We start from the raw sequence: 16,162 nt of genomic DNA on the forward strand, positions 1-16,162 counted from the left end.
TGTATAGGGCCTTGGACAATTCTTTACCACCACATATGCGAGGGGTGTTCATCCGGTATAGAGATGAAGCCTCCAGATCCACCAGACAAAGCACATTGGACAACCTCATCATACCGAGGCCCCAACTGGAAGTGTACAGGCGGTCACTGAGGTACTCGGGGGCGACTGTGTGGAACTCCTTGCCACCACATGTACGAGCAGCCCAGTCATTGGGAACATTTAGAAGTATGATAAGGAACTTGGACTGATAACGGACTGATGATTTGCTATTTATTTTTGTATTATATTTTGATTTGCATTTTGTTTTGATTTTGTATTATATTTTGGTTTGATCTGTAATTCCGTGACCCCGCCCTCACCCTCGACCTTGTTGAAAAGCGGTATGTACCGAACAAGCATTCGAGATTAAATAAAGGCTTACTACTACTACTACTACTTCTAGCAACAGCGCTTGCATATATCTCACAAAGGAAGCTGCTGCCGTGCCGAGTTTGGCAAAAGTTAATGTGTCAAGGAATACGATGATTCAAAATCGAACTCGTAACCTTCCAACCATCACAAGGGTAAATTCATTTCTAGCAAGTATGCTTGATTTCGATTTTTGGCAAGACGGTAGGTCCAAGACTAATAATGGCAATGGTACTTTTTGATTTAAATCAAACATTGCGACCTTTGAGATTTTCGTATAGTGGTTGGTTCTTTTGAAATTTACTTCTGCGAGTAGTAATATCTCTGTACAGGGCATCTGTATCCATTTACGTTTGCTTTCTCTTTCGATGGCCGTATTTCAGCCCATTGCCTTTAGACACAAATCTATAGGACTAGTCCAGTTGAAAGTGATCCATCTCGTTCCGTTTCAAAATATACAACCCTTACTATACCATTAGGACAAATGGTAAAGCTCCTTCTAACGAATGAAGTCATAAAATTGATCCTACCCTAACTCATAACCAGCAAGATTGTGCGGTATGGTAAAACACTGGTAACCATATCCTCCATAGCAAACAACAAATTAGGGGTTTTGGGGGTCTTCATGGTCTTTGGGAGCTTTTCTGTGCTATTTTCTGATTACATATAGACAACATAGCCGGCCTGGTTAAAACTGGGCTAATCAGAAAACAGCCGAAGACCACCAAACCCCCAGTTCTATAAGCCTGCTACAGAGGCTAGGTAGCCAATGGTTGTGTCCTTTGCACATACATTACCCGTGACATTATCGTATCATGTACATCACTGCCATGGCTATTTGAATACCACTAGTAGCGTAGGAACATCAAGATGAGCGGATAAAGGACCCGATCCAGGTCTCCGTCCGTCCACCATTAAACCCGACCTGATGAGGACACGATGATTAACTGTAATGATAATGATTACACGGGGGAAGAGAATAGAGAAGCCGTATTTCTGTCTATAATCGATTTTGTGATCTCATTTCACATCGTGTCTTTGCTGGAGGGACATCGATTCCTAACTAGCTCGATACAAAACGTTGCATTTTAGCAGTACAAATGTGGTAATCCAGATGTTATGACTGATGCAGTGAAAGACGATAGTCAGTTAATTCCAAGCTGATGATACATAAAGCTAATTGTTCATCTTCTACCATTGTGAAAGAATTTTCCTCAATGGAACAAATTCAGCTACATATTGACATGTGATTTTCTGTAGAATAAACTAGTATATTATTTACACTAATATAACAGTAATATAGTGATATAATATACGCAGAAATATAGTAGTACATATACATCTCCCTCCCTCCCTCCCTCTCTCGCTCTCCCCCCTCCCTCCCTCTCTCGCTCTCCCCCTCTCTCTATAACACACACACACATACACACACACACGCACACACACACACACACACACACACATACATACACACACACACGCACACACGCACACACGCACACACGCACACACACACGCACACACACACACACACACACACACATATATATATATATATATATATATATATATATATATATATATATATATATATATATATATATAAGATAACAGTATATTGCTAGTGTATATAGGCATACGTTTTGCAATAAACTTGAGTTCATATTCAATTCACAGCCTTACATCTGTGATTAGCATGTAACTCCTCCTGGTAAATGACACATCGTCATGGAGGCTGAAGGTGTGAAGGTGTTTTCTAATTTTAACAACCTTGGCGTACTGAGCACAGGTGTAGACAGAAGATAAGCCGCTGTTATTGCCTCCAATGCCAAACAAAGTCATTCATATTCTGACGTACTGGAAGTGACGGGGTGTCCCTTTTTACAGTTATTAAATCCTGCTGCGTAATATGATATTCACAAATCTTATTGTGATAAAATCTCTTTTATGGTTTTATTATGACGTTTGTGATATCAACCATACTGTTTTGAACGAGATTCTTTTAAGATTAGTAATACCAATTATTACTTGTAGGCATTTACATTTTATGGCTGCCATTTGTTATTCTTTCAGTTATTACGTGTAATTTATAAATTTCACTCATTTTCCAATTAAAGTCAGTTGCAGGTATTCACAATAAGTAGTTAAAGATCTTTAACTTTCATTATAGATACTAGTATTAACAGTACTTTCATTTTACCTTTATTTTATCTATACATGATTTTTCATTACAATTGGTTGTAGGTCCTTGCAACTTTGCTTTTACAATAGATATCAACAAGACTTTTATCTTGACGCATGACTTTCTATTTATGCATATTAGTTGTATATGATATGCAAATGTGCTAATACGGATATTGTATTCACTGATTTTAATTGGTTCCAGGTATTTGAAATTACACTAGCTGAAAGTGTCTTTCACCGTGCTGTTGGTGAAAAACAACCATCTACTATTGATATGAAATCTATCAGGACCGGGTACATTCTATATTTACAACTCCGCAAACTTTTCCAGAAACGCAGTCGTGCGCTCGCAATAAAGTGTTATGGCGCCGTAATATATTTCTTCCCGGCTGTCTGACAGGTACCCTGAAGCGCAGTTTTCTGGCTAGATTGATCACGAAACCACCATGCTGCCGTGGTGGTCCCATCCGTCATCATTTTCTGTCGTCCCCTTTAATTTCTAACGGCGATATGTTTCCATTCGGCCTCACCAAAGTGTCACGGTAACAAAGAGTAATCAGATCTGCTGTCAAATCAGCAGATTTCGGGCAAACAATTTACCACAATAGCGACGGATTGTGATACAATGAAGAATGGTTGTATGTCTGGATCTGAGAGGTACTATAGGTTCATGCATATATATAACAATAAAGGTATTGTTTTCTAATACAAAGTTTTCTAATACAAAGTTAGCATCAGTTCAATATTATTGTCTACGCGTTAAATCCATAACCATTGCTAATTCCATCATAGGTAGACTGGTTATTCTACTGCAGCGATCATGTGCGTACATGTAGTTATTGTCTTTAATGAATGGTAGAGAAATTTCAATCGTTGGAGCAGTAATTTGTAACGTGAAGAATCCCCCGTTAATACACGATACACACAAACGAACAGCAAAATTGAAGCCATCTTTCATGGATTGTACAGTGGTGCTTGACCATTAATAGCCTTCCTGTAGCACCATCAACCATTTTCCCTTCACACGCAGTTTTCTGAAGGTTATGGTTCTGATTCTTTGCCCGAGGTTCACATGAACAGCAGCCAGACATCTGGATGCAATCAAAATCCGGTAGCCACCAGAAAACTGCGCCTAGCTGTAAATTAGAAAAAAAAACTTTTATTAACCTTTTTCACCACTATTTCATGCGATGTATATCAATGGTTCCTAGTATAGCCCACTTTCAGGTATGAATTAGCAGTAAAGCAGTTGCCGTTGCTAAATTAGTCATTTTTATAGTTTATGCACTCACTTTATGTTTTGATAAAGGGAAAAGCACTGACATTATTTTCCCAGAGGAATAGATCTTTCCCTCAATCTTTCCCTCGAAGTTAATGTATACTTTGATAAATCAGTTTCTATATTTAGCTCAGCTCGAAGCATTTACATGTAACTGCTGCAAACGTTGATATGAGTTTATTGCCTGTACATGAGATATGCGTACATGGTGATACAGATAATACGGGTTATAAGGTTCAAAGCAAGGCATATTGAATACTTTGCTATGAGAAGAGTAAAGAATGTTCAAATCCTTGAGGAACCTAATATTCGAGACGAATACAATTACGAAAAAGACCTAGGGATCCAAACACAGAACCTTTATATTTTAAGTGACCACGATACCACCTTTCCACCTTATAAATGATTGATTATATAACATGATTCTCTAGTGGTGTGCCAAAACCATCACCACCTATTTGCTATTTGGCGCAGGAATTTTGGATACCCGGAGTGGAACTATATATTGCCTCAGTACGGTCTCACGTGACGCCCAATGTCGTTTCCCGTACATAACTTCCCCAAGCGAAATACTCCAATGTTCCTAATGTAATTTGCGTCGTATATTATAGCTGTAGGGAGAAGTTCGGTGTCTGTGCGGTGCATGTTTCTCACTTTTATAAAAGCCGCAGAAAGGAAGATAATATAGAACTCACGCAGTGCACAGCGATATTTTCATATCCTTATTAAGTTCTACTTGCCAAATACAAACTTGCAAAACATAGGAATGTTGTCGCCTCTGATCATGAATTGTTTCAGCTTTTTACCATTTCACTCCGTTTACAGTTTGTAATCTGAGTTTTATTAATACAACCATTGCTGATGTAGGGGTTCAAAATCATCGTTATTACGTTATTATGTATATTATTATCATAGTCCTTTATCTGGTGTAATATTAAGAGGAGGGCGCAATACAGATAAAAGAAATACAGTTTACTAGTTACGATGTGCAGGATATATATATATGTATATATACCTTTATATGTATATATATCTTTATATGTATATATATATATATGTATTTTTAATGTTCTGAGCACGACTCTCATCAAGTGAAATCTGCATCACCATGACAATAATCACTCTCCCTGAGATTGCTGTCCACGTTGTAGCTACAAACGATGGCACTGGTGCTCCCCATCTCATCAGCACACCGCATTGCGGGAAGCCAGGGACATAACTCTTTACCGTCCTCATTACGCACAAGTACGTACAACTGTGGTTCACACAGAAATCGATAGAAAGTGAAGATCAAGAGAAACATAAATCTGTTCCCAATCTTTGCTCTGCCTACGCTGGTCTTATCAGGTCTTACAAATGACCAGGAAAGGGTGAACGTGTAATCATATTAAACAACGGCACGTCCAGTACGTGTGTGTATTAGAAAAAGACACAAAAAAATAACGGCAGAACCTTTTTGTCTTATTTATTTATGAAGATTTACCACTTTTGTGGAAGGATTAACATAACAGGTGACTATCACCTTTTCAAAGATGTCAACCCCGAGACCAGACTGTAAGGTTTGAACCACTCACACCGGGACGGTCCCCTACTCTTTTCGATAAGTGCGGTGGGTTCTTTAACGTGCGTGGGGTGTGGCTCTCCCAAACACGGGACCTCCATTTAACGTCCTATCCGAGGGACGTCCCTAACCGAAGCTAGGTACTCATTTACACCTGAGTGAAGTGAGGAAAGTCGTGTTAAAGTACCTTTCCCAAGGGTACAACGTCGGGGCACATGTTCGGACTTGTTCGGGTACGTACCAATACACCACACGACGCCACATATTGACTTCAACAATGCTACGGATAGTTTTAACTTAGGAACACGTATTCTCCTCATGCTCACTCCACTGTGAAATCATGTTATCAGCTACCTTCACTTTACTACACCTTAGCACGCACAAATACAATCCCCGTATCCTCGGCAGCTCTTTTATGTCCCCTAGATGCATCTTCATCCGACTATCTAGGATGTCTAGCCTGTGGTAACATGCCTCATGATGGCCGCACGTTCCACTCGGTAACGCGAGGAAACGGAACGTCTTTTCACCCGGGGGGAACATAAATGTAGCATCCGATCTAACTGGTATTACAGCAGGGCTCGATATTCATTTTTGGGTATAGGTGCACTGGAGCACCCAACCTAAAAAAATGGGTGCACAAAAAATATTTTAGGTGCACCATATAAGGGAAAAAAAGTAGAACATCTGCAAAAACTGTAATTGTGTTTAATTTCAGGATTATTTTGTTTAGATGTTAAGAATATGCTGTAACTGCTATACATTTATCATCTTTACATACGTTAAACATAAGACAATATTTGGGTACACTGGTGCACCCACAGAAAAAAAAAATTGGGTGCACAGCTCCGAATTTGGGTGCACTAAGGTGCACATGCACCCAGTATTTCAAGCCCTGTTACACCTCGGCAGCTCTGCCTGTCCAGGAGCCCGCCTGATGAGGATCCATCGATCCGCTGCAGCAGACGTCTTCTGAGAGGCGGAAACGTATTGAAGGCTGCAGGAAGGGTAATGGGCAGAGATGGATGGATAGGAGCAGGCAGATTACAGTCCTGCATGTCCCTCGGGAATACATGCACCACGCTGCTGTCTTAACGGGAAGAACTGGTTAACTGTAGATCTCCATATGGGAATTTACTAGCATGTCTATCATTATTGATAGTATCAGGTGCCCAAATCCCTGACTATGTCTAGTATACTCTTTACATGAGTCGAGTCTATGTTGCCAAAAGGAATCAGCACATGAAGTAATGGTTGATACCTGACTCAGGCGCATTTCAGACGGGTAGAACTGGTTAACTGTAGATATCCATAAAGGAACTTACTGCGGCAATGTGTATCATCATTGATAGCTAGCATGACATTGTCTATAGATTGACTGTGTGCAAAGCCTTACTGATGTTTCTAGATACTAACAGTACATACTCGCCATAAATCTTTAAATGAGTGAAGTCTATGTTGTTTAGTAGCCAAAAATTTAACACATGAAATAATGGTTGATGCGCCTTTCTTAAGTGCATTGCTCTAGAGACGTGGAATCAGTAGAGGATCTAAAGCACAGCGCGCGTCAGTTAAAAGCAATATGTCCTTAAGCTCATTTGATGCTTTTGCTGTGGTAATGAGACGTTGAAGTGTTACTGACAGGGATAAGAGCCCTAAGAGGGCGTATGTTGACACTGCTTGTCAAACATCTAAGTGTCTCAAAGACACTGTTTTTATTAAGGGTTATCAGGGCGTAGGTACCAGCTAGGCTATATGCCGTAGACAGCTACAAAGAGTACATTTTCAAAAATTACAAATACATCATGATTAAACATTATGATGCATATATTGATCTTTCCGCGTAGTTGTAGGAATGTATTAGTGATTTGTTGTGATGTATTGCAACCAGAAAAATAGAAATAGTTAACATAAAAAGCGTACAACACACATTTTGCTTCTAATGCTGAATTTTATACTTGATGGCAAATGAGGTGTCTTAAGAAAATACGCGATACCGAGGAACGTCAATTTATTAGTTTAGTATGCTAAAACCGTCACCTCTGATACCTACAGTATTTCTAAATCTAAGAGCCTTGGCCCAAAGCGACTATATACATGTACCAAACACCCTGACTACAGGATTGAATGGCCTAATCTCCAAGCAGATCCCTCTCGGTGGCAAAAAGACAGTATCAAATTGGCCAGGCAGTATCCATGAACCAGAGAATGTCCGCAGCCACCGACGGGGATCAGGACAAAAAAAGGCCATATATAGAAAAGGTAACGATCATTCCCCACAACCTCTGCTTGGAGAGTATGAATGGCCGGCTAATTCTGGTTCAGCCAGGCTTATCCTCCGCGGAGTCTGAAGAGGAAGTTAACTCGGCAGTGACAGATGGACAGGAAGTCGGAGCCGGTTAAGCCAGCGCGTCCGTACATTCGGCGCACGTAGTTACAGGCTATGGTTGAGTAACTTGAACATGAACTCTTTTAACGGCCGGACGTTCTGCACTTATCATGTTCACCGTGCAAACTGTGAATCATGGGTGCTCGCAACTCGGGATCGTTGATGAAGTCTAAGGTTGAACTAAGAGTCCAACTTCTAATTTTTCTTGTTTGATATTCAATAAGGTTATATTTAGTTTGTCTGTTATTGTGTGCTTAACTTGTTTTCACATCAAGACTTAGCATTTTTATTTACTGTGGTGCTTTGATTTCTTATCATTGTTGACTAACTATTATGGCCGCTAAGCATGATATTGCCGTCTCTATTTCATCTACAAGAGTATGTTGAATAGGACCTTCCTTACGTTGAATCTTATAATTCGTCACAACTATACTGCGTGTATTTCTACCAGAGAACATTGCAAATCACCTCTAGGTAACATGTCGAACTGATACTAAGCAAATGCCTAAGCCCTCCTAAGAGTTAATGCATAGGAGACTGTAGTAAAATGCTTCTCTTAGTTTATGCCTGCTTGTGCAAGCCTGTGATAAGATGAGAGACCGTCCATAAATTACACTGCAACTTCTAATAACTATACCACGTTGCTAACTGTAAAATCATATTCTTCCTCGAGAGGATTACATGACGCTTGCTACTTTCCAGATAGCCCATTTTTTTATATGTATCCGTTTAAAATGCCTCTATCTATAATAAGTCGAGCTTTACATAACATTAAGTTGAAGAACATTTATGAAGACACGGACTGAGTTTTGTGTTTGCCAGTACCGGTTTATCTGATCAGAGATCGTGATAAATCCCTGCATACTACTACTGGTTGAGGCAGAGTGAATGATATTAGCCATAAAAACTGACATTTCGAATAACGAGGAATTTACAAGCCTGTAAAGTGGCATTGGTGCAGCACTGGTAAAGTTGTACATCGATCAAATCGAGGTGTTGGGTAAATGTCGACGACATAGAAAGTATTATGAAAGGCAGAATCTCATATAGAAAAAGTGGACTAAATCCAGGACAGTCATGTGAAATGATTATGATCAAAATGGTATTGAAACGACTCCAAATTTATGGTGTGTGATAAGAGAAAGCCTTGGCAGTTTCAAAAGCGGGGGATGTTAGCTTTGTATGTACTTTTCCATAGGGAACTTTAGTATACTGATATGTTTGAAATGTAGCGTCTTTACGTGGTGAAAGCCGTGCATATTTTCCACATCCTTCCACCTCGACAGTTATACGACACATTCATAATGACTAAGCTTGCGAAATCTTCGTATATTACTAGATAACACCTATAGAATACATGTACATTTCCAAGTCTTTAAGTCAACTAGCGCTTGCCAAGCCATTAGTATTCCGTACATGCTCTATGTCCGTTGAACTGCCCATGCACACATCTTTCTAAGTGTGATTGCAAGAAAACTTTCCGAGAGAATCGATCGTAGGAAATGTAAAAGCGCAGGAAAAGGTCGATGATAACAGCTGCTTGATGGGATCCTGTTGAATTTTTCATGTTTAAGCCATTAAAGAAAGTACAAGGATGTAGAGCCTTGTTGATGGCTAAAGTACTGAAGTTAAGTCGGTAGTAGATAGAATACAGGTAGACTGTTGTATATAAGTTCAGTAAGTAATTCCCAGACTACAAAAAGCAACGTGATGTGTAATAATCCGTTACCCCCTTTTGTATCTTTTTTTTTATATCCCAAAATGTAATCACAAGATGGTGACGGCACACTCGAGTTTTTTAATGCCGCCACCAACACGGGACAATACAATACAATAGTCATTTTCGAAGTGAGCGAAGTGAGGAAAGTCGTGTAAAGTGCCTTTCCCAAGGGCACAAGATTGGTGGCATGTCAGGACTCGAACCCGGAACCTCTTGGTTCCGAGTCGAGCACTCCTCATGATGATGACCGATACAGAATCACATGGTAATCCCACCAACCCGTTCCACTCTCATTTGTGCCATGGATGAAGATAATATGAGAGGCGTGGATTACTTGGATTTTATCCACAGGGTTCAATGCACTCCCATGGCCTAATTACGTTGGCTAAAAGCTGTCCTTAATAATAAATCAAGATTGCAGTGATCTACCCAGGTATTTCACTCGCAATTGCCGGTACAAAAGCTATGTATCATAGTCTCTAGATCTGTCTCTCTTAAGCTTGAAATAGGTTGCTGGTAAATAGTAGCAATTAGATAATATGCAAGAAGAGTTAATCGCCCATAGAAGTACGCTCTATGGGTTGTAAAGTGAACTCCTATAGTCCGCAAATTTCTTTGGCATCTTATTCAGTCTGTTTGATCAATTTCCACTGTTTTGCAGCAACTCTTTAAAGTAATTATGTTTGACAATCCCTTATCAATCGTGATGGGATTTAAATACAAAGCTGATCTTACTGGGCAGCTACATGATCAAGGGACATCAGAAGGAGCTGATTGTTTTTAAATGCCTTTATAAAAATCAACCTTTTTTTCAGTTTTGCTTTAAATCATAGGCTACAATGGTATATTTTGGGAGGGGGAGATCTTATCGAGTCGCAATGCACAATTGAAAACGTGTACGAATGCTGGCAGAAGCTGTTGCCAATCGTTTCCTGCATATTCGATTGCTGGACATCTCTCTTACGTGTCCTCTTCTATCATGTGGCAAGTGCAAGCAGGCAGGCCGTAATAATAGAATCACCGTATGGGACATAAAGTCAAAATCAATATACCCATTCCAGGGACGGGATATCTAACTCGCACAAACGTCGTTAATCGAATCAAAAATTTTTTCTTTCATCTGAAATCGATGTGAACTTGACGTTGTTAAAGCTCTCCTTAAAGCCCGAAACAGAATATGGCCTCCCGAACATTGCCTAACTCCCCCCTCCCCCCAACCATGGTTAGGAGCAAGGTAAGGTCGGCTGTGGTTGGCTGGTGTTTGGGGAGGTCGGCTACTGTTCGTCTGTACCAGCCAAATGTTTCATAATGTTTAAAAGATTCGAGTTCGGCTATGGTTGGCTTGTGTTGGGGACTAAGTGAGCAGTGTTCGGCGGTCAAGTTTCACTAAAATTTGACTCAAATTTGGTTCAATTCGTATCGAAAGGTAGGCGTGTCCTAAATTTGGTCGGACTGTCCCACATACACTTCAGCCAACCTTCGTTGGTTAGTGGTTGAGGGAATGGCTAAGGTGCTGAATGTGTGACATGGGCTTAACGGGCTTGTCGAGCGCTGTTATACCATGGCCACAAACGTTTTTGACCCTCCCATCTCCACAATTCTCTCTGCCTTCGAACATGGGAAAGGTAATAAGTTCCAAGTATTCCTCTAAAGGTAAACTTTGAGACCTTGAAGACAGCTTCTCAGTAAACGATCGGAGGATCACAATTGTATAAAAATCAATAACATTTGCATACAATCAATAAGTCGTTTGCTTGTGTTATTCGTATATGAATGAAATCCATGGGGACATGTTTAAGGATCGGTTGCCCTTTAGTCTATCTGACATTTTGTCCCTGCGGCTATTGCAGTTTAAAGATTTCGTAGCTAATCATTTAGTAGCAGGTAATATGTACCAGCAATAATTTGCAGACGTGACATACTTTTCATTGTAGTTCAAATGCCGACAAATGGTCTTGATATGACCGGGCATTGTCGGGTTTATAGGTCCCGTAACTTTATTTTATTTGGTTTACAGTCAAGTAATTCCTTCACTGAACAAGATAGGAACCTGTGAGTGTCTTGTTAAATGAATCGATAGATTCTCTAGCTTGACACATGTGAAGAAATCAACTAATCCTACACTCCAGTACTCCATACTAGGTAATACATACTGACTGATCGTAAAATCTATATCATGGTCGTAGGTACTAAAATCTGTCGTTGATGAGGTTCAAGGAGTGGTGTTCGATTTTTTAACTTTAGCAAACAACACTATAATGATTATAGCGTATCCATGTATAAGATGTGTTAGGATATAGAAAGTTGGGTTTGTTAGCAATACCTTAGACTTGATATCAATGGCGTCTTAGCTTCCCTACCAAAGCGATTGTATCTGCCGACGTTTCGGTAACCTTTCAGCTACATTCCTCGGGGCTTAGTGAAGCTCACTTCTCTGATATCTTCTACCGTGTGTCTAGAGGTAGAGGTTCAAGGGTTAGGTGTAACAGGTCGATCGGTATAATATAGCCAGCTGCCGCCGCGCCGCGTGCCTGCGAAGCTGGTGTGTTACGCCGAAGGGCGGTTATACCGGCTATACAGATAAAGATACAGAATGTATAACTAAGTTCAGTTCGCTTTTTTTCACAAAGGGTCGCGAAGAGCACAGTGTAGCTGATAGATAGCGGTGCCATGGAACTCAACGAGGCATACCAGCAGGTCGTATGTCTTCGGTATCGATCCTTTTTTAAGACACGATCGTTCGTCTCCCAAGACTCGTCTCACATTTTGAGAGAATTAGGTGATGCCCTTTCAGCAATCACGGCAAGCGTAGCTCATCCCTCTCTGTCTATTCTCGGAGGCGCCTGGGGCCCTTTCAATTTGTTGTGTAGTTTCCTAATGAGTAAGGTCTGAACGAGACATGTCGTGCCAAACGAGGGGGACCTTTAAAACGAGACAGGTAAGCATGAAATATGAGCCTTCCGGAATCCTTGGAATCCCGATCATGGCGGTTCCTCCTTCATGTCGTAAGAAAGGGATTGTAAACGAGATTTACCAGTGATTGGATTATACGAGTCTCTGTTGTAATGGATTACAATGTAATCAAAATAGACAAAGGTTGCAGAGTAAGCTTTGTGCAGCATTAAATACAAGCTTCTTACACATCTGTATTATTAATCTACCAGTGCTTGAGATCAAAATGTTTAAGAAAGGAAGCCCGCACGAAACCCGTCTTTAAAGCCAATGAAAAGGATGCTACTATGTTTTACCAGATTCTTCTTGTGCTTTATTTTCATTCGTTGTTTATTACATATATATATATTATATATTGATTTACACATTTTTCTCACCAAAACGCCACAGAATGGCAGGCTATTCTTAATAAGTATTGTATATTTTGTATGAATGCTGTTGAAATATCCTTCGCGCAAAAAATGACATTGAGATTGTAGCTTTTCTCGAGTTCGCAGTTTGAAGGCATTGATCTTTCCCTCTGCAACGTTCATTTGGAGCGCCATCAACACCGATTCCTTACACCATCCATCTTTCGGCGACCTCAAACGAGTTGATGTTAACAAACCGTCGTTAGATGCACTTGGTAAGCTTCAGTGTACAAAGGGGCGGTACTGTAAGTGGATATACGTTAGATTTCGGTCAGAGGGGCCCAGTGAGGGACTGCTCGAAAGAGGTCTTTTTTCTTGAGGAAATTTGCAACCATTTTGTTTTCAGTGTTTCTGTATGTTTGTTGATGCCTTTCTAGTTAGATCGACATGCTAGGTATGTCGTGGACAATTACAGGAAGTTAGGTCAAAGATCTCTTAAGAAGATCTCTTAAGAAGGTTATCTAATTTTTTTGTCTTTAGTTACCTGCTACATGCATGTCTCTTGCTTTTTTTATCCAGTGATTAATCCATAGACCGAATTAACAGTATGAGATCTTCAATTTCTTGTTTGCTCTTGAAACTTTGTCAGTGCTTGTTGAATTTTGTATTGATCGGAATTGTGCTTGCCATGCAATCAACTCACCAGACAAAGAATATCTGAACCTTTATAAGGGCCCTGTAGCTTTCTTAAACGCAGTGGGTCCCGCATGGTAATGACATAAATGTGTATGTTTTTCTCCGAGAAGATAATAAGTTTCTCGAAACAACATAAAACACATTTCTGAATCGAAGGATTTCAGCCATGAGCGATTATGTCTTCTCAAACAGGTGCATATCTCCCCTGGTAGTGCTTGGTTATTTGCAATTCAAATCTTACCGTACTTATGAATTGGGCAATGCCTTGGAGAGATGTTTTTCCATTACCTTTGGTTCTGATGTACAGGCCATGGCCTACTTTTGTGACAAGCTATTTTCTCCACTGATGAGCACTTCCTATACTTCACCTAGTTCTTTAAGCGTTGCACGTATTTTCGTCTTATCTACTCATGTACAATGGAATGTACTTTTTGGCATCTGGGCCAAGATTCGAATTAAAACACATGGTGTGTGGAATTTGAAACGTCTCTTTATACAATGGTTGCAAGCTGTATAGACGATCAACTGGAATGGATACGACAGCGTCTGACCACTTGGGACTCCCCTGCCAAATCGCTTTTTCTGCGTAAACTCCGCGTGTCCATCAACCGATATCGATCCGCTCTCTTCACCGCAGCGAAACCATTGATTACAAAACTCGGCCCCAAATCACGACATCCCTCCGTATTAATCTCAGGGCTAGGCACGTCCAAACAGTCATCAGTGGCCTTTAAACCGCATCCATTTTAATCTTAGACAACCTAACTCTTAATCCTAATGGTCTAAATGTTTTAGGCGGTTCCGTTTGGGTCCTTTACAATTGATGCCAAGGAGTTATACATCTTTTAGAAACCGCGTCGTCTTAAACCGGACAAGTCTTTGGTGTCCAACAAATGAAAGATGTCTAAAAGAAGCACTTTGCAACCAAGATGCCTTTATCAGAAAGCTGACAAATTTCTGAGACTATACGGTGTCAGAATTTTACGTCCAAAACATACTTTGTGCACTCCATGTTGTAGTTTGAACATCCCGCCAACTGTTTCAACCTTAGGGATATACATGGGTAACATCTCGCCATGAAATCCTAGCAGGCCATCTTTAAGACTGCCTTGATGGAATCTCGTTGGATGGCTCGGAATCTTCTTGTAACATGTCGTTGATGGACGAGCAGGCTTTGATCAGGTTTTGTTTTCACATTCGAATTCGTTTACAGTATTTTTGACGAATCACTTTTGGTTAACCATCTATCCAGTTACGTATAAAACAACATTTCCCTTGCATTTCTTTTCATTGCTAAAGATATTTAAGGCATAGATTACGTTGAGCATAAGTAGGCCTTAGACCAGTTGATGGAGTAGCAGTTATAAAGAACATCATGAGCTAAATGGGAGGTTACAGGTCACTAATAGCTTCTCCCACCTCTGGCTCATTGGTAGGTTCATAAAAAGACATTACCATACCGGTAAGTATCGCGGATAATGTTCTTCATAATCGCCAAGACGATGTTAAGTGTTTTATGAGAATAAGCATAATGAGAAAAGTAGAAGTGTTTTCCCTGAGAAACAATTAGGAGTGGCAGAAGGGCAGCAGGGTCGTACTCAGACTTCTTGACTGGCTGTGTGGTCTAGACGCCCGGCGCCTGGAAAATTATTGACTTAATTTGCTGTGGATAACGAATGACCGCGGGGTAAGTGTGTCCGCATCACGCTCGGAATCGATGCCTTGGTCCTTTTCCTGTAGTTTAGAGACTCGCTGTAACAGAATGAGAAGATTTCCGTGTCTGCTAAGTGTTCCGAATATGCTGGGATATACTGGAAATAAGTCAGGATCACCCTCTACCGCTTACAAACGATATGTTTTATGTAAATTGGTCTACAGTTGAGTTTCTGCATCTAAGAATTCTGATCTAGAGCAGACTATCTGCAAGTTGCAGCAGCAAGCTGCAGCAATAAAACAGGATGTGTTATGTTTGCCCTAAATCTCTCTATCTATTCCTCTGTCAAATGAGGTTCTTCCAAAGATGGTCACTTCTGTACAATATACAACCACAAGAAGATAAAACAAAGCAGTGGACTTTTATTTGCAATCTTTATTTACTCACCCAAAGTTTACAGATCTTACCAATACTGTACTTCCATGGTGTACAAATGTGTATAGAGTTTCCATGCTTACAAATATTTGAATTTTGGCCATAGTAAAGAAAAAAAACGTTAGGGGCTAAGACGATATTTCGACTCAAGTACCATGATAGTACCATTAGATTTCATATGGTAAGATATAGCAAACATGCAAAATTCTGATCTGGTTGATCGTCGTCCTACCTTCATTACGCAACACACCAAATATTTCCCAATTTATTATTTTAATTAAACCGTAACGTCAACCTAAATCTGTGAACTTTACTGTACAGCCACCTGAAAAAGTAGACATTGGAATGTAAAAGACTACTCCTAATCTAGCATGAAGATAGGAACTTACTTCAAATGCACATTTTGGTGTTAATATGTTACAGTTCATATTGCTAGATGAATATCAATATAGTGTGATATCAACTTTGACCAAAGCACCCATTTGTGCACATTATATTACAGAGACATTTTGAACAATCAATCAATGCGTTTAT

The sequence above is a fragment of the Branchiostoma belcheri genome, unplaced genomic scaffold, assembly GCF_001625305.1.
Source record: "Branchiostoma belcheri isolate BF01 breed outbred unplaced genomic scaffold, Haploidv18h27 scaffold50, whole genome shotgun sequence".
Lineage (NCBI taxonomy): Eukaryota > Metazoa > Chordata > Leptocardii > Amphioxiformes > Branchiostomatidae > Branchiostoma > Branchiostoma belcheri.